Consider the following 18,034-nt stretch of genomic DNA (forward strand, 5'->3'; position numbering starts at 1 on the left):
CCCCCTTGGTACAACATGGGACATTTAGTTTTGAATTAACTCAATTTAATTCTGAAAAAAAAAAACCAATTTTGGAATCAACAAAGTGGGTGGTTTGTTCTCGTTTTAATTCTGAATAACTTTCTGTGAAATGTATATTTTAATTCCCCATTAAAAACAATTCCGGTCCTTCCATGCATGTTCTTTGCTATGGGATGGCCACAGTGCCATTCCAGTTTTGATGACTGTAATGATGTAATGTAATAATAATGTAATAATAACGTAATGTAATGTAATGATGCATGCAACCATGTGCGACCGAGTGCACATACTGTACTTACTTCAGAATGACTGGAGCAATTTGCACGATACTGCATTATGCAGGTGGTATGCTCAATATTATATATTGAGGGAGGGACAGGAAGTTGACTATACTCTATTTTTCAGCGCACTCTCTGTCTCTCACCTCTGTGTTTGCATGTGACTGACAGGTGGTGTGTCTACATTTGAAGTGACAGGCTACAGCGGGGGAGCTGTGGTCATCAAGTGCAGCTATCAATCTAAGCACAGCAACAACGAAAAATACTTCTGCAAGAAGCAAAAAGACACTCGTTATTGTGAGCACCCCATACTACAGACCGGCCGTAAAAATGAATGGGTGCACGACAAGAGGTTCTCCATCTATGACAACACAGAGGCGCACTTCTTCATTGCAATATTCCGAGACCTGACCCAAGAGGATGCTGGGACGTGTTTCTGTGGTGTGGACATACCCAGCTGGCTTGACGCATACACCGCGGTGAATCTCAGAGTAAGGGGTGAGTTAAGACAATATGACATTTTCAGCTGTTTTTATTTGTAATTGGAAATTTTCTTCTTGGAGCAGGCGTCACTCTTAATAATTTAAACCTCTGAGGGTGCTGGCCCAAGTTTTAAATTCAACATTTCAAGAAGGAGGCCGCATCTTGCATGTCAGTGTTTTTTTTTTCCTTCTCCCCCGAAGAAGGCACACGCCGAAACTCGTCTGTGCAATAACAAAAACACTGATACGCACGGTGCGGCTTCCTTCTAGAAACGTTTAATTTGTAAATGGAAAACATGGAAAATGTTGAAATATACTGCTGTGAACCTCTGAGTAAGGGCTGAGTTAAGACAATATGACAAGATATTTTTTATGAGTAGTTTTAATTTGTAAATGGAAATATTGAAATCATGTTAAAATATACTGCTATGGATCTCCTGGTATTGGATGAGTTTCAGGTAAGACAACATGAAATTACAGTAGTCTTTTATATCAGCAGTTTTTGTTTGTAAATGAAAATGAAAAAAGGGAAAAAAGAAACAATTTAACACAATGCCAATGTTATTTAGGCTAGATGTAAATTAGTTTCATGAGGATATCTATGTACTCTATATATCCTGTCAGTTTGATCCTTTGATCCTTTTTGAAAACGCATATTCCATGTAAAAACAGTAAGTACAGTAGACATGAAAAACAATCTATAGCCTACTAATGATTATCACAGTCTCTTTTACTTACTCTCCTAAGTATATCAGTGTGATAAGGACAGATCTAGACGTGGCCCTTAAAGGAACAGTCCACTCTTATTTGATTTTCACATATTTGCAGTATTTCCAAGCATTATTCATAAATGTGCATATAATTTTCTTCTCAGTTTTTTCAGTACTTACATATATTGGATCAGAATTATTAGCATAGCTTAGCATAATCACTGGAAGTGAATGGGGGCATTAGCATCAAGCCACAAGTAATCACAGGACAGGATTAAATAGCTTGTTTTGCACTCTGGTGAATTTTACTTTAATTTTAAAGTACTTTATTAGTACATTTGATGATGTTTTGTCTGCCCCCATAGACTTGCATTGCTACACTTAATTTGGCTACACTGTTAAACTAGGCAATGGAAACACATAGGCCTACACACAAATTGTATGCACATTCATGAATAATACTGGGAAATACTGCATATATTTTAAAATAAAAAAGGGTGTACTGTTCCTTTAAGTTGACCAGAAGTACTTTGACTTCTTGAAAACACTGCACCACCAGTGATCACATCATCAGGTCTCTACTTAATTCTCAGTTGGTGGTCGCCGGGAGCCTGTTGAGGTGTCTGTCTATGAGGGTGAGGCAGTGAACATCAGCTGCAGATTCCCACAAGAGGACCAACAAAATCCCAAGTTTTTCTGTATGGAGTCAGCAAACAAGGGATGTAATTACAAACTGTTGACTCAAATGCCCCAGCTGGTAGTTGGCGATAGCAAGATGACGCTTTATGACCAGAGAAACATTGGAGTCTTGGTGGTGACCATCAACAGCTTCAGCAGCAGTGATGTAGGGATCTACTGGTGTGGAGTGAAGATGACACAGTATGAGGCTTTGATCACAAAGGTGACATTGATTTCAGCAGGTACGTGTACTTATCCATGTGCTTAAATAAGCAAGCTGTGGCCTAATGGTTAGGCTTTTGATCAGAGCATTGCAGGTCACAAGTTCAAATCCCACCCTTCACTCTCCCACTCTCCATGACCGAGGTATTCTTGTGCAAGGCACTTAACTGCCATACAGTTACCAATTCCCTGTAAATAACTGAAAATTGTTTTGGATAAAGGTGTCAGCTAAATGTAATGTAATGTAATCATTTCCAAATTCTAACCCCCCATATATAATATCCCTTACATAATAATATTTTCTGGTATTTGTATAGCACTAATCATACAAGGCATGTAACTCAAAGTGCTTAACAAATGGGAAAAAAACATCATTGTTAGAGATGGATTTAAAAGGAGAGGTATAAAGGAGAGGCAGAAATAGCAGGAAGGCAGAGGAAGAAAAGATTGATAGAGATTGTAGAGTCATAAGGTCAACGTAGGTTAGGACCAGGATTCCTAGATGCGTAAGGTCCATATTGGCTGGGCCTAGTATAAGTCATAGATAATCACACAGAGATTGGGCGCTCAGATGCGGCCCCTGGAGGCATCAGGGGTGAGGAAAAACTCCCTTTCGCTTGAATCATAGTTTGTAGGGGGGAAGAAAAGCTCAGTGAGGTCTGAGAAAAAAAAAGAAAAAAAAATGGAGCAGTGACTCTCACACCGTGGCCCAGGGCCCACCGGTTGGCTGCTAAGGTATTTCTAGTGGGCCGTGAAATTGTTATATAATAATCAAAATAATATTTGTTGCTCTTGAGTATTCATTTGAGTTGTATTGTTTATTGGGACCCAACACATGTTCGTATAGCCTATGCAAATCTTCGCCTGAATTTGGGAGAAGAGAGCACAGAAGAGAGATGGAGAGCAAGATATTTAGACATATAAGACAAACGAAAGCCCGTAGATTGTTTACAGATCCAGCATGTTGACACCAGCTACGGATTTAGTTTTTTTAGAGTTATTACGTTCATTACGTCTAACTGTTGAATTAAGTTGGAATTTTTCTTTTGTTTCAGACATGTAAAAGTTGTATCCTTATCCGACATGTTTTAACGTTATAGCTTCCGTCGTCATCAGAGGGGCACATGGATGTTGATGCTGTAACAACCTTTCCTTCTTTGTTAGGAAAAAAGGAGATTGATCCCACTGATGCCAGCCAAACTACGGCTTTGGTTTTTCTGACCTCATCACCACCACCACCATCATTGTCTTCATCATCCTCCTCCTCCTCCTCCTCCTCAGTAACACCACCATCAAGTAAATAATCACAAATTCAACCACGGGCAACAATTGCATCATTCAGTAAAATGTACACTGTAGTTACAGTGGATAAACAATGCACGAGGGGGTGTTAGGGAGTCATAGAGGGTGTTAGGGAGACTTAAAATGAGTTCATTTTGCCACATTTATTTAACCACTGCTATGAAAGAAAGTTCTGTTTCAAACCTCTACTTCAACTAAAGGGGAGTGGAACATGTCGTTGCTGTAATGAAGATTAAACCACTGATTGATTGTTGACTGTTATTGTTCTTTTTTAAAATCAGGCTCTGGCCTATGGGGTTTTACAGCCATCACCATCGTCGTCATCATCATCATCATCATCATCATAGTCATCATCATCCACAGGCCCAAAAAGATACAAGGTACATTACATGTCCATCTCTCTCTCTCTCTCTCTCTCTCTCTCTCTCTCTCTCTCTCTCTCTCTCTCTCTCTCTCTCTCTCTCTCTCTCTGCGTCTCTGTCTGTCTGTCTGTCTGTCTGTCTGTCTGTCTGTCTGTCTGTCTGTCTGTCAATCTTTCTGTCTCTGTCTGTCTTTCTCTCTCTGTCTCTCTGTACTGTATACCTGTCTTTGTCTCCCGGTCTGTTCTCTGTAAAGTGGGCTCACACCACATGTAATCACTTAAGCAACTTCTTAAATCACATTACAGTATTTCCCTTTACGCATCACCACAGTATGCAGTAAGTAGCTGGTTTCGGTCTGAGCTTTCTTTTTTGCCTGCTTGCCTATCTATATTTCTGTCTGTCCATTTGTATGTGGGAATGAATGAATGAAGGAATGAAGGAATGACTGAATGATTTTTAAATTCTTTATCTCCCACACAGCACAAGCAAATGCAGTTCGTCATCGCAGTAACCCAGGCTCAAACACAGTTTCCTTTCATCAACTGGACCAGTCTCAGGACACCACCAATTTTCAACAAGGTTCACTTATTCAAAACTTCTCAGCATCTCATCAACCCGACCAGGACCATTGTCAGGAATCCCCACAAGATCCTGCTTACCAGGGCCTAGACAGAGACACCGTTACCAACCCAGATTACCAGAGACTAGACCCAAACGCCATGACCGATCCAAATTACCAGAGACTAGACCCAAACGCCATGACCGATCCAAATTACCAGAGACTAGACCCACACTCCAGAATCACACATTACACATCAGCATACCAAAGTCTTGGTACACAAACAATGACTGAGCCAGCCTACCAAACCCTAAAACCAAACACCGTGACCAGTCCAGGTTACCAGAGAATAGACCTACACTCAATGACTGAATCAGCATGCCAGAGCCTTGGCACACAAACAATGACACGTCCAGCCTCTCAAACCCAAAGCCCATACACCATGACTGGTTCAGAATACCAGAGATTAGACCCATGCACCATGACCCGTCCAGCATACCAGAGAATACACCCACGCACCATGACTGAATCAGCATACCTTGGCAAACAAACTAAGACTGAACCGGCCGATCAAACCCTAAATTCACACACCATGACCGAGTCTGCATATCAGAGGCTACACCCATGCACTATGACCAGCTCAATTTATCGAGATCTGAAATAATTGGGTATGCCTAGAATTAGTAGGTTTCCCTATTGGAAGAGATTTGCGAGATGTTTTCTGTTCAACTCCCGGACAAGCCCTCAAGGCCGAATCATGAAAATAAAACAGACCTACTGTATGTACAGAAAACTCTAAAAGTGCCCGCACCATCTTTGATGTCGTATAACTCCTGAATGACGTAAGTTATGACTACGAAACTTAGACTTTTCCTAACATTAAGTTGCCTACAATGTGATACCAAAAGATTAGGTTTATCACTTTTGTTGTTGCCATGGCAACGGCTTTCTGACAGGTACGTCTGACCAAAAATCACTGATCTAAGTCTCATCAGTGTACCCTCCTTATTGCATACTACTTAAGGTATAGTTATTCCATTACATAAGCATAACTTTACCAAATATAATATTAGCTTAATTCATTATCATTAATTCATGCTAATTTATGCTAATTTGATGACATCATCACATGTAAAATCAAATAGCTATTTTTATCTTTACCAGTGCACATTTCACTTCAATTTTATTTCTTCTTTTTATTTCTCATTGCTTGTGTGTCTTATGTAGATCATGCCCTGCAAATTTGGTAATAATGTATCCTGTTGTTGAGGGCTGACATCTTGCGGCAATGTTATAAGAAACTGAAGCCATATCTACGACGTGATTTTGTGACAGAATTTTTCACATTTTTTTTTACATTTTCATGAGCATCAAAACCCTTGTGAACATTTGAAGTGGTTTGATGCACATATTAACTTAAATTGATGTGCATTACAAGTTGGAAAATACATTACAGCGACATTTTGGGCAATAAAATCAGGAAATGATGTCATAATGACGTCATAATACCCAATAATGACACCAAACCATTGAGAGTAAATAGAATGGAGGCCAAAATTCTATTTCATTGTTGAAGCCAAGTTGGAGCCAAGGTTGGACCCAAAAAGACCAAAAAATGGCCAAATCCCATTCATTCCTATGAGAGACATAAAACCCTGTATCTCCCTTAAATGCCACTCCAGGGGGATCATTTTTCGCTCAACTAGTAGGTCCCCTTGCTCTCCAACTTACCAGGGTGGTGATTTTTTGTGGTGATGTTTTATTTTAGAGAGATATTAAAAGTTAAATTGACCAATGAGCATCAGAACATGGTTTGATTGACCGTTAGAAGTCTTGTTGTTGTCCAATCAGCACCTGCGTTTGGCGTTGCTAAGGTGGAATGTAAGTTGGAATGTTCCCAAATCTGGCTTCAAAGCGTTGAATGGCAAATAGCGTTGATTTGGCGTCCATTCTATTTACTGTCAATGCACCAAACTGATGTTAATCATAGATTCTTGGCTGAAGATCATATCCTCCAAGTTTGGTGGTCATACGCCATTCGGTTCAAAAGAGCCAGCCCTCCCCCCCAGTCCCAGGAATGCCAAAAAAGCCCGGTCTGGATAGGGTTAAGAATCCACCTCCTCCATTTGTCATGTTCAATACCAATCACCATGTATCACTGACAACATCCAATAGCAATCACAATTAAGAGAAGAGAAGCATATTCTCACAGTGGAAGAACCCACTGAAAATCCACCTTTTACCCTGCAGTAGTTCAATAGAGTACAGTCAATGCAACTGTATGTGATGTTGGAAAGAGTGGCTTCCCAAAACTTGTACTAAAGTGACTTCTAGGTATGTCATGGGTATCACCAGGTCCAGGGTTCTTTGCCATGGGCCTCTCAGGTATGTTATGGTACTCATCTGATGTAATAAAGTGAAATACTACCACAGGCGATGGGATAAAGAAGTAATGGCACTCTTCAATACAGTTGTATTGACTGCCTTGTAGCCTAGTCATTCAAAGGAACATTCACAGCTTTAGTACAGATGTTCCTCCATGAATTGTAGGCCCACAGGTGAATCACACAAATATAACAGTCATGCAGCTTTGCAATCTCTTGCTTGATACCAGCAGTCGTCCAAGGCAGCAAGGAATTGATATTGTGTTGCAAAACAGCAATTTTGCCTAAATATAGCAGTTTGACCATCAGTCTGTCCTGAGACGGAAGTCTGTGTAAGTGGATAAACTTAATACACACCCTGCTTAGATATTCCTTCTGTTCGTGCTCTCAACACAGGTGATATCACTAATTATCTGATCTACCTGGCTGCTAATTAGGATGAGCTGGTTCAATAGGTGCGATCGAGATGTGTTAACGCATGCATGCGCATTTAGACAGCAATGCACCCTGGATGGAAAATGCTGCATGACGGTTAGATTTCCTGTCAAACTTCGAAATTTCGTCGACGTTGCGTTGACGAGGTGACATGTCACATGGTGTAAAACTATCGCGGGATGAATGCGGCTGCAGTCAGATCTTGCAACCTCTGCAGTTGCTTATCCCCTTCAACGCTCGTCGGCGCTCGTCGGCGGACTGCCTCCGAGGTCACGCGTCCATGAACTGGTTGGTCAACAACTCACTCACGTGCGTATATGAGTCTTGTCTCACACCTCTAGAACTACACAAGTTTGCGCAGGTCCCCACTTCAGCTCCTCCTCACTGCCTGTCCCCCCACTCATCACACGTGGTGTGTTAGTAGAGCAAACCGGTGCGAGCTCATCGTCTCGTTCATATTTGTGGCCGACTTTAAATGCGCTGTATTTAATAACACCCACATCATGCCAACAAGTTCTCGCTCACGTGCTTCCGTCAATGTTGATCGACAGCATACAACTCGTATTCACCTAATATATTGGCTGGGGCAAATGTGTCACAGAGTGCATCCCAATATGTGACCTTGCCTCCTCCACTTGCCTCCTCCACTTGCTTCTCGTCATGATGACATCACTGACAACAGCATTATATTTCAATATCTTGCAAATGCTCAATTGTTAAGTCTTTTTCTCATTTGCAATTGGGATGGTGAATGAAAAACAGTCCCTCAAAAGTTGTTGTGGCGAGGCTGACAGCTGGGAAACTTTATCGTTTTCTCCACGGAGGAGGGGCCAGGAGGCGGGACGAGGAGACAAGCACAAGTGGAGGAGGCAAGGTCACATATTGGGATGCACTCACAGTGTTTGTCCACCTCTGTTTTAAGACAATGGGAAACCTGGATTCAAAAGCTACAATCGGGTGCCACAGATTTCAAATTACCTGGTTTTACCTGTTCAATTGCCCTAATTGGACAGTTAAAACCAAAGAGGCTTGAGACAAGAGGACTTACTCACGTCATAACAGCGTAGTACGAAATGATGGCGAGGGGAGTACGGAAATGTTATTCACTGTGGAACAGGTCATAGGACAGCGTGAATGTCTGTCAGCTGTCCTTAATTACCCCCAGCAATTACTGCTGACCAACAGCTGCCGTTAATTGGCCACAAATTATCCATCATGGTGTCGCCCCCACTGACCATGTGCAAGGGAGTACGAAAATTGTATCCATCACACCCACTGACCAATGACCATGCGCAAGGGAGTTAATTTTCCATCCACTCGTGTCCTCAGGCAACGCCCCCGTACTACACCGTGGCCAATGCATTTCCCCCCGAGAGATTGTTCTTCTGTTGAGTTTCTTTGGTTAAAACTAGGTATGTCATTTGGAATATGTGGCACTGGACTTCAGCTTTGGAATCCAGGTTGCCCATCACTACCATTATTTTGTATTTGCATGGGCCTGATGGGCCCAGTAGAATTAATCTAAATTTCAACATATTTTACACAAAGTGATTTTACTGTGCATAGAACAGTCTTATCACACAGCTGAAGCAATATGGTTTTATTGGGTAGCTTGATACACCAAAATGCCCATGTCTATTCCAAGATTGTCACCATCACCATTATTTTCTATTTTCATGGGGCTGGTGGCACCGGTAGACTTCATCCAAATTTCAAAATATTTTACACAGTGTGTTTTTATTGGGTATAGAACAATTTTACTATAGGGCCAAGGCAATGTCTTTTCATGCACGCACGCACGCACGCACGCACGCACGCACGCACGCACGCACGCACACATGCACGCACACACACACACACACACGCAATCAATATTTTGATTTATTTCTTTAATTTGTATAATAATCCCACTCTGAGCGGGCAAGATAATTTTACACATACATAGGCCTATATTTTAACTTGTCCACCCCTCCCAGTTCTCTTTCCTGTAGCAGCTATGTGGTTTAGTGTGGTTTAGTCTGCACTCTGCACAAGACCAAATTTCAAATTCACACCTCTAGCCGGCTTGCACACAGAGGCTGCAAGTTGTCATGGTAACTCAAGGGGTTACTCTAGGGTAGTGTTTCTCAATGGGGACTCTAGAGCCCCCCAGGGGGCATTATGGAGCCCTAGGGGGCCGTTAAGAAGGATGCAGTTGAGTGGGGGCGGTGCTTAGTTGTCATTGAGGAGCATTAACTATTTATTTTTCAATAGCCTACTATGAGGGGGGTGTTGGAAGACTTGTGATGAGGTCAAGGGGGCATTGGGAGGGTTATGATGAGGTCAGTGCAGCACTTGTTCAAAAAAGGTTGAGATCCACTGGCCTATAGGGTAACTCCCTATCATCTATTTGTCACTTGTTCTGTATGTGTGATGAACTATCTGGCCGTCTGAATTTCTCTCTGTGACTTTTGTTATCTCGCTGTTTCTCTTTCCATTCTCTCTGTGTCTCTCTGTGTGTGTGTCTCTTTCTCTCTCTCTCTCTCTCTCTCTCTCTCTCTCTCTCTCTCTCTCTCTCTCTCTCTCTCTCTCTCTCTCTCTCTCTCTCTGTGTGTGTGTGTGTGTGTGTGTGTGTCTCTCTCTCTCTCTCTCTCTCTCTCTCTCTCTCTCTCTCTCTCTCTCTCTCTCTCTCTCTCTCTCTCTTTCTCTCTCATTCTGATTGTATCTCCCTGACCTACCGTATCTCTATGTATTGCTGCATGTCTGAATGTCCCTGCCTACCTGTCTGCCTGACTGCCTGCCTGTCTGTCTGACCTTCTTGCTATCTCTATCTGTGACTGTTTTCCCTATATTGTCTTCCGTTTCCGTTAGTCTGTCTGTCTGTCTCTCTCTCTCTTTCTCCTATTTCCTCTATGTATCTCTCTGTGTCTCAGTCTTTGCCTTCCTTCCTCCCTGTCTGTCTGTCTGCCTGCCTCTAAGACTCTTAACATTGTGCGCTGTTTTCACTCACCCTAACCTCTACTCAACCACTTCCCTTCACAGTGACACCTAGTGGCAAGTCCTGGTATCAACACATCTCCTCACCTCCACACAACCACTCATCTGCTTTTAGATGCGATCCAACCTGCCATTACATTATCCTTAAGCTGTGCCAAGTTATTAAGTGAAAACATACAGAAATAAATAAATAAAACAATAGTGAAAAGAAGATGTGCAAATTTGACAAACTTAATTGTAATAGAAGCATCAAACACTCTTTAAATAGGCTTATAATAACAACAACAACGACGACGACAACGACGACGACGACGATGATGACGATAGTAATAATAATAATAACAACAGTAATATAAATACACACTAGGGAGTATTTTACAAAAGTTGCATAATGCTTGCCTTATGCTGTAAAAAGTGAAAATTAATGAGGCACACACATTGGCGAATGCAGTTTAATGAAGCTGATGCAAATCCATTGAAGGTTACATTACAACACATCATCTCTGGATATGTAAAGGGCGGGGCTGAGCCACGTATGTAACCTGAGCCAGTACATTATAGAAAATGGTGTCTGTAGTGAGACAAAATAGCGGGCATTTTGGGTAATGAGGGGAAATGAATTAAACTTAGGTGTAGAAGTAGGCTACCGACAAATGCTACTACTAATACAAAAAACTACCTCTACCACCATTACCACCACTTCTAATTAGAGATGCACCGGATCCGGTTCCGGTTCCGGATCCGGCAGGATAATAGAGTTTTTCACAGGATCCGGGTCCGGCAGGATCTTAAGCAGTGGATCCGGTATCCGGCATGTTACCTAAAAATCAGGGTTTGGTGCATCTCTAGCCTAGGCTTTTCAGTTTTTCACAACCCCAATCACTGCATGGAGTGAAAGCCCCTTGGAAGCGGCCAATGCAGGCAGTGTGGCAATAAGCCAATGAGTCGAAAAAATAGTTTGAGCCAACGTAATAAAAAGGGCCCACGTGTGCGAGTAGACTACATGTTTCAACCCTTTTGTAGGATCCGGTATCCGGTTCCTGATCTGGCAGGATCTTAAGCAGTGGATCCAGTATCCGGCAGGATCCTAAAAATCAGGATCCGGTGCATCTCTACTTCTAATACTACTACTCTAACTAATAATAATGATAACAACAACAACAACAACAACAACAACAACAATAATAATAATAATAGATAAACATGTAATATTCAAATCTACTCATATTCACAATCTCAATTTGGTAAAACTGCTTTTATTCATTGTGCCCCAACTCACTGGAATGAACTGCAGAAATCTCTTAAGCTTGCTGTTTTTATGTCTGTAGCTGAGTTTAAAACCTATCTTAATGACACTTTTAAATCTGTCTGCTCTTGCTTTTAATATTTAAATCTCCTTCTAATGTTGTTTTATGTTTATTATTTTATGGTTTTTATTGTGTAATTTTATCTCTTTATCCATATTGATTTGTTCTGTTTTGTCTGTGTCCTGTCTGTAAATGTAACTTTTATGTGTGCTGCCGCCTTGGCCAGGGCTCACTTGTAAAAGAGAATTTTATTCTCAATGTGGTTTTATTTCCCTGGTAAAATAAAGGTAAAATAAAAATAAAATAAAAAAAAAGAGAAACAAAGCAGAAAAGACACAATTTAATCTACTGCATCAAACATAACTTAGCTTAAAGTTAGAGTATGTAATTTGAAACATTTACGCATGTTTTATTTTCATTTCTAAGCAACGTACTATTTAATGGTCTTACCAAATTGACCCAAGTTTTGCAGCTAAAGATAGTATAACTACTAAATCAAAATGGAGGACATAAAAAATGTATACATTTCCAACTCATAATGACTACTTCAAAATTGATAGTGGTGATAAACATTCACTAAACGTGTGAAAGGGCATCAAGTTATGGAAATAACTATTTTTAAAAATATGACATACTCAGCCTTTAAACTACACATTGGTGGTGTTACAGTTTTTCTCGATTGGTTTGGCTCATTTCTTGAAACTGAGATGACATTCCTATAACCATTGGGTCATTTGGCCAAACATTCTTACACTTCTGCACAACAGTTCAGATAACTAGCAAAATGTCATATACCTCCCAAAACACCTCATTCTTGCATCAGCACTAAACCGTCTCACATATAAATAGTCAGTACCATCAAAATGGCATAGATCCTTCTCAATTGCTTTGGCTCATTTGCATTCATTTAGTCCTTCTGTCAAAATAAACTGGATGGTTCAGCATAACTACATGGATCCTCATCACTCACTCATATCACCCCAAAAACAGTTTACCCATGTGTCAAAACTAAATTTCTTCCCCACATATATCATCAGTACCCCCAATGCTGCTGGATGGGAACCGTCTACATTTGCTAGAGGTGAGTAAGATATTGTAAATGTATGCAAAACATACTGGCCCTCATTTATCAAGCCATCGTAGAAACCAGCGCAAATATGAGCACAATATGTGTACAGTACGCACGGCAGGGATGGGCAGTATTGCTATTACATCTATTTGAAATACATTTTGAAATACAAAATACTATTTTGTATTTTTATTTCATATAAGTGAATTACATGTATTTGTATTTTGTATCAAAATACTTTCCTCCAGTATTTTGTGTATTTCACAAAACTACAAATACAAATACAAATACAAATACTTAGTTCTAAAGAATGTTATTACACAATATGAACACAAGATGGTGCTGTAGGTTAAAAAGTATATGAATGCCCTTAGCTGAATTGGAGGCACATGCTTGGATTTCTTAAGCCTTGACTGCACAGGAAGTTCAATTTGGTTCAAGGTGATTGGCTAATCATTTAATTCATTCCTCAATGAGGTGTTAATGTTTTCCTCATGTCATTCAAACTTGCTTTCAGTTTGCCATTGAGGGCCTTTTGTGTAGAATTGAGATATTACCCGTGCATACTGTTTTAAATCTAGCTGTATAAAGTCCGTTCCAATATGCAACCTTGCTTCCTCCACTTCTGCTTGTGGCCTCGTACCAAGAAGTAATATGTCGGGATGACATCACTGACAACAGCATTATATTTAAATATCTCATAAAAGCTCAATATATTTAATTTAAAAATAAATGAATAAGTAAATAAAAAATAATAATAAAACAAAAAAATAGGAATTAAATGGCTTTTATCTCATTTTGGAAAAGAGATCTTCATGTGTATTTCAATGAACTAACAGCTGAAATTTCTTCGTTTTAGTGTTCCTCTGGCTGCAGTCTTCTCTCATAAGAATGAGGGGGATGATGATCCCTGCCCTGACTCTCCACACAGCCAGGGAGAGCGCGAGTAACGTGTGCACGCACACGAGCACGCACACACACACACACACACACACACACTACTGGATGTCTTTCTGGATGTCAGTGTTGTTTTAATTAATTATGTGTGTGTCTTTTGTAAAAAATAAAAAATAATAATTATAGTGTTAAAAAATATTAGATGAGATCCATCCCACCCCCTAGTCACCGAATCCTACCCCTCCCCTCGAAAATATTAGTTTACTACTTATTCATGAAAACATAATTTTTGGCATTTCGCAGCACTGTTTCAATGAATAGAGTAGCTGTAATACCTACATTGGACACAATCTTACACACTGCACCTTTTTAAAATCCCTTGCGCATAGAAGCAGTAAACTTTTAAATAAGTCCAATTCAAAGGAGTTATCCGTACTGCATATTATAGTATGGTGTGTTGTATTATCTTTTTATTGCCAGTATTTCATTGTAATCTTTTTGGCTGCTACCGTATGTTTTTTATTTTATTTTTATTATTTATTTATTTATTTATTTTATTTAACGCCTGAAGGCAAGACAAATAGTCTTTGGTGCAGGAAAGGTTTCTTAATGGTTATGGCCATTTCAGTTAGAAGCCAAGTGTTTTGCTTATTTCTGTGTTAATGTTTTTTTTTTTTTGCCCTTAATACCTACTGGGATCGTGGTTGTTAATTGAATGCTTGATTAATTTTTGTTTTTTAGAATATTAAATAAACTGACTTTCTACTTTATAAGCTGTATTTGTGTAGTATTTGCATTATGCCATTATTAATTAACATTACATAAAGACATTAAATGAATACAATAACTTGGGTAAATCAATTTTTTTACTGCCACTGTTTTCCCATTATATTGTTTTTTTTTACAAAATAGTAATTTATTACAGTTTTTCTCGATTGGTTTGGCTAATTTCTTGAAACCGAGATGACATTTCTATACATTTTGGGTCATTTGGCTAAACATTCTTACACTTCTGCAAAACAGTTCAGATAACTAGCAAAATATCATATACCTCCCAAAACAGCTCATTCTTGCATCAGCACTAAACCTTCTCCCACATAAATAGTCAGTACCATAAAAATGGCATATATCCTTCTCAATTGGTTTGGCTCATTTGCATTCATTTAGTCATTCTGTCAAAATAAACTGGATGGTTCAGCATAACGCCATGGATCCTCATCACTTGCTCATATCACTCCAAAAACAGTTTACCCGTGTGTCGAAACTAAATTCCTTCCACAGAATGCCGTTTGAAAAAATGTCAAGAAATTAGCCAAATAACAGAGGAAACTGTAGTATACACGGTTGTAAAATAATTTTCTACAAACTAGTAAAGTTACAATACCATCTGGCCTGTTGAACACTGTCATGAATTTACTGCTTACAGTAAAGAAATTCTTAAAATATTATGTCCTTGACTGTTTTGACAATTGTGTAGACTACTTTGCATATGATGACTCACACAATGAAATCATGCTGACATGTTTTGGAGAGGGCAACCATTAGACTGAGAATTGTCTAATTCGTTTAGATAAGACAGGTCAATTTATTTGGAAAATGTGCTAAATGTATGCTCAATGTGTCAACTGTAGGGTACTTGTATATAGCCATCTGCCGAGATGTACTAAACATTTGAGACATGTACAAAGCATTTGAAATTTGATGAAAGCAATGAAAAATGCCATTCTGTTGTGGGAAATTGTAAGTTGGTTTGGAGATTTGTCCGTGTTGTTTTGAGAATGTCATCTCAGTTTTGAGAAATTAGCCAAACCAATCGAGAAAAACTGTAATTTAGCATTGCTTTAGCACAGATGATGGGAAACCATGGCAGTAAGAGTTTTGGTTTACCAAAGATTTTACTTAACTTTTATAACCCAAACATTGGGTAGATTTAATCAATTTTAACCCAACATTTCATAACCCAACATGACCCAATATGTTGGGTTAAAATGTGTAACCCAGCATGTTAGGTTATTCCAACCCATGCTGGGATAGTGTCATTTTCAACCTTGCGTTGGGTTATTTTTGGGTTATTTTTAACCCAGCATTTTTTAGAGTGTATCATTAGTACCCCCAAAATAAATTGTCCCTTTGCCATTGTGTAAGCACTGCCAGTCAAAATGGTTAGGTGTTTTATCTACGTTCAGCTAACAGATTTCGACTATGTATAAAAATGAAAAAGTGAATGAAACCATTGAAGTTTGACAACACAGATAATTTACCAAGGACATTTATCAGTAACTTTCTTTACTGTAAATTCATATACAGAAAGTAATGCCCATATATCACAGGTTTCTCATGGGTTTGGCTCATTTCTCAAAACAGAGATAACATTCACAAAATAACATGGACAAATGCCAAAGCAACTAGCAATTGTTCAAAACAGAATGTCGTTTGAAAAAATGTCATGAAATTAGCCAAATAACAGAGGAAACTGTAGTATACACGGTTGTAAAATTATTTTCTACTAGCTAGTAAAGTTACAATACCATCTGACCTGTTGAACATTTACTATGTAATGAAATTCTTAAAATATGATGTCCTTGACTGTTTTGGGAATTGCGTAGACCACTTTGCATATGATGACTTACACAATGAAATAATGCTGACGTGTTTTGGAGAGGGCAACCATTAGACTGAGAATTGTCTAATTCGTTTAGATAAGCAAGGTCAATTTATTTGGAAAATGTGCTAAATCTATGCTGAATGTGTCAGCTGAAGGGTATTTGTACATATCCATCTGCAGAGATGTACTAAACATTTGAGACATGTACAAAGCATTTGATATCTGATGAAAGCAATGAAAAATGCCATTCTGTTTTGGGAAATTGCAAGTTGCTTTGGGGATTTGTCCGTGTTTTTTTGAGAATGTCATCTCAGTTTCGAGAAATTAGCCAAACCAATCGAGAAAAACTGTAATGGTGGAGTAGTCACACGAGTCAACTGCTTCCCCACACGTGCCTTCACCGTTTGGGTCTTTGTGGAAACTCACAGTGGCGTAGGTGACAGAGTCTGCCGGCTTGGAGGGCAGCTGAACTGTGGAGTAGTCTGGGTCATCAGAGGGGCCGGTGGGTAGTTGAGCCATAGAGTAGTCTGGGTCATCAGAGGGGCCGCTGGGTAGCTGAGCCATAGAGTAGTCTGGGTCATCAGAGGGGCCGGTGGGTAGTTGAGCCGTGGCATAGACGGTGCCAGTGCAGGGAGCGTTGGGGGCCACGGATGTGGCGTTAGAGCCATTGATCTCTTTATACTCTCTGTCCAAACTGACCAACTAAAGGCAAGGGAGCAAGGGGGAAATCAAGAACACACGGACGCACGCACGCACGCACGCACGCACGCACTCACACACACACAAACAAACACAGTTACACACACATAAACAGTCAGATTGATTGGTTGTTGAATGATCTGATAGATAGATAGATAGATAGATAGATAGATAGATAGATAGATAGATAGATAGATAGATAGATAGATAGATAGATAGATAGATAGATAGATAGATAGATAGATAGATAGGTAGATAGGTAGATGCAAATACATCATGTTCCCGTTTTTATTTCCAGAAATGCATGAATGAACGAATGAATTACTGAAACCTTTTTTTCTATAACTGTGTGGGAACTTCTCTTTAGTTCTTTAGTGCTATACATTACTAACCTGTGCAGCTGTTGCTGGGATGGGCCAGGTGCTGCGTCTGCTACCATGGTAACATGAGGGAAGGAAAGAGGAAGCGACTCAAAACATGCAAATGTCAAAGAATAACAAACACACAAAAATACACAGCTATTTATGAAGGGTTGACTGAGCTTAGACAGTAGGGCGACATACACTATACAGTAGAAGACTGTGTGTAGTGTTACGCTGTTGAAAAGAGTGTAATTTCATGAATCTATGTTTGGAGAATAGGCCAAAAGATGCTTTTTACTGCCAGTAGGCTTTGGTTACTGTTATTTGTTTGAAAACACGATGATACAATCCTTATTTAATGACCACAACCTAGTTAACAGGAAGCTGAACACAGGAGGTATATTGGCTAAATAAAGATTCTGCTTGATACGTCCCAGATGTATCACAGAAAACAGTGTTGCAACCAACCCATTAGTAGCTTCACTGAGAGGAACAACTATCGTATTGCTGACAGCAGATCAGAGAGAGAGAAATGACTAGAGAGAGAGAGAGAGAGAGAGAGAGAGAGAGAGAGAGAGAGAGAGAGAGAGAGAGAGAGAGAGAGAGAGAGAGAGAGAGAGAGAGAGAGAGAGAGAGAGAGAGGTGGGGAGAAGAGACAGACAGACAGACAGACAGACAGACAGACA

General features: G+C 39.8%; 1 long non-coding RNA gene across 1 annotated transcript; it reads left to right on the plus strand.

Moving 5' to 3' along the window:
* Positions 1 to 12,762: 12,762 nt before the first annotated feature.
* On the plus strand, positions 12,763 to 14,452 carry LOC134436920 (uncharacterized). Its single transcript, XR_010032296.1, has 2 exons — positions 12,763 to 12,797; positions 13,645 to 14,452. It is a non-coding gene; the product is annotated as an uncharacterized LOC134436920 (long non-coding RNA).
* Positions 14,453 to 18,034: the final 3,582 nt, after the last annotated feature.

Source organism: Engraulis encrasicolus, chromosome 1 (genome assembly GCF_034702125.1).
Source record: "Engraulis encrasicolus isolate BLACKSEA-1 chromosome 1, IST_EnEncr_1.0, whole genome shotgun sequence".
Lineage (NCBI taxonomy): Eukaryota > Metazoa > Chordata > Actinopteri > Clupeiformes > Engraulidae > Engraulis > Engraulis encrasicolus.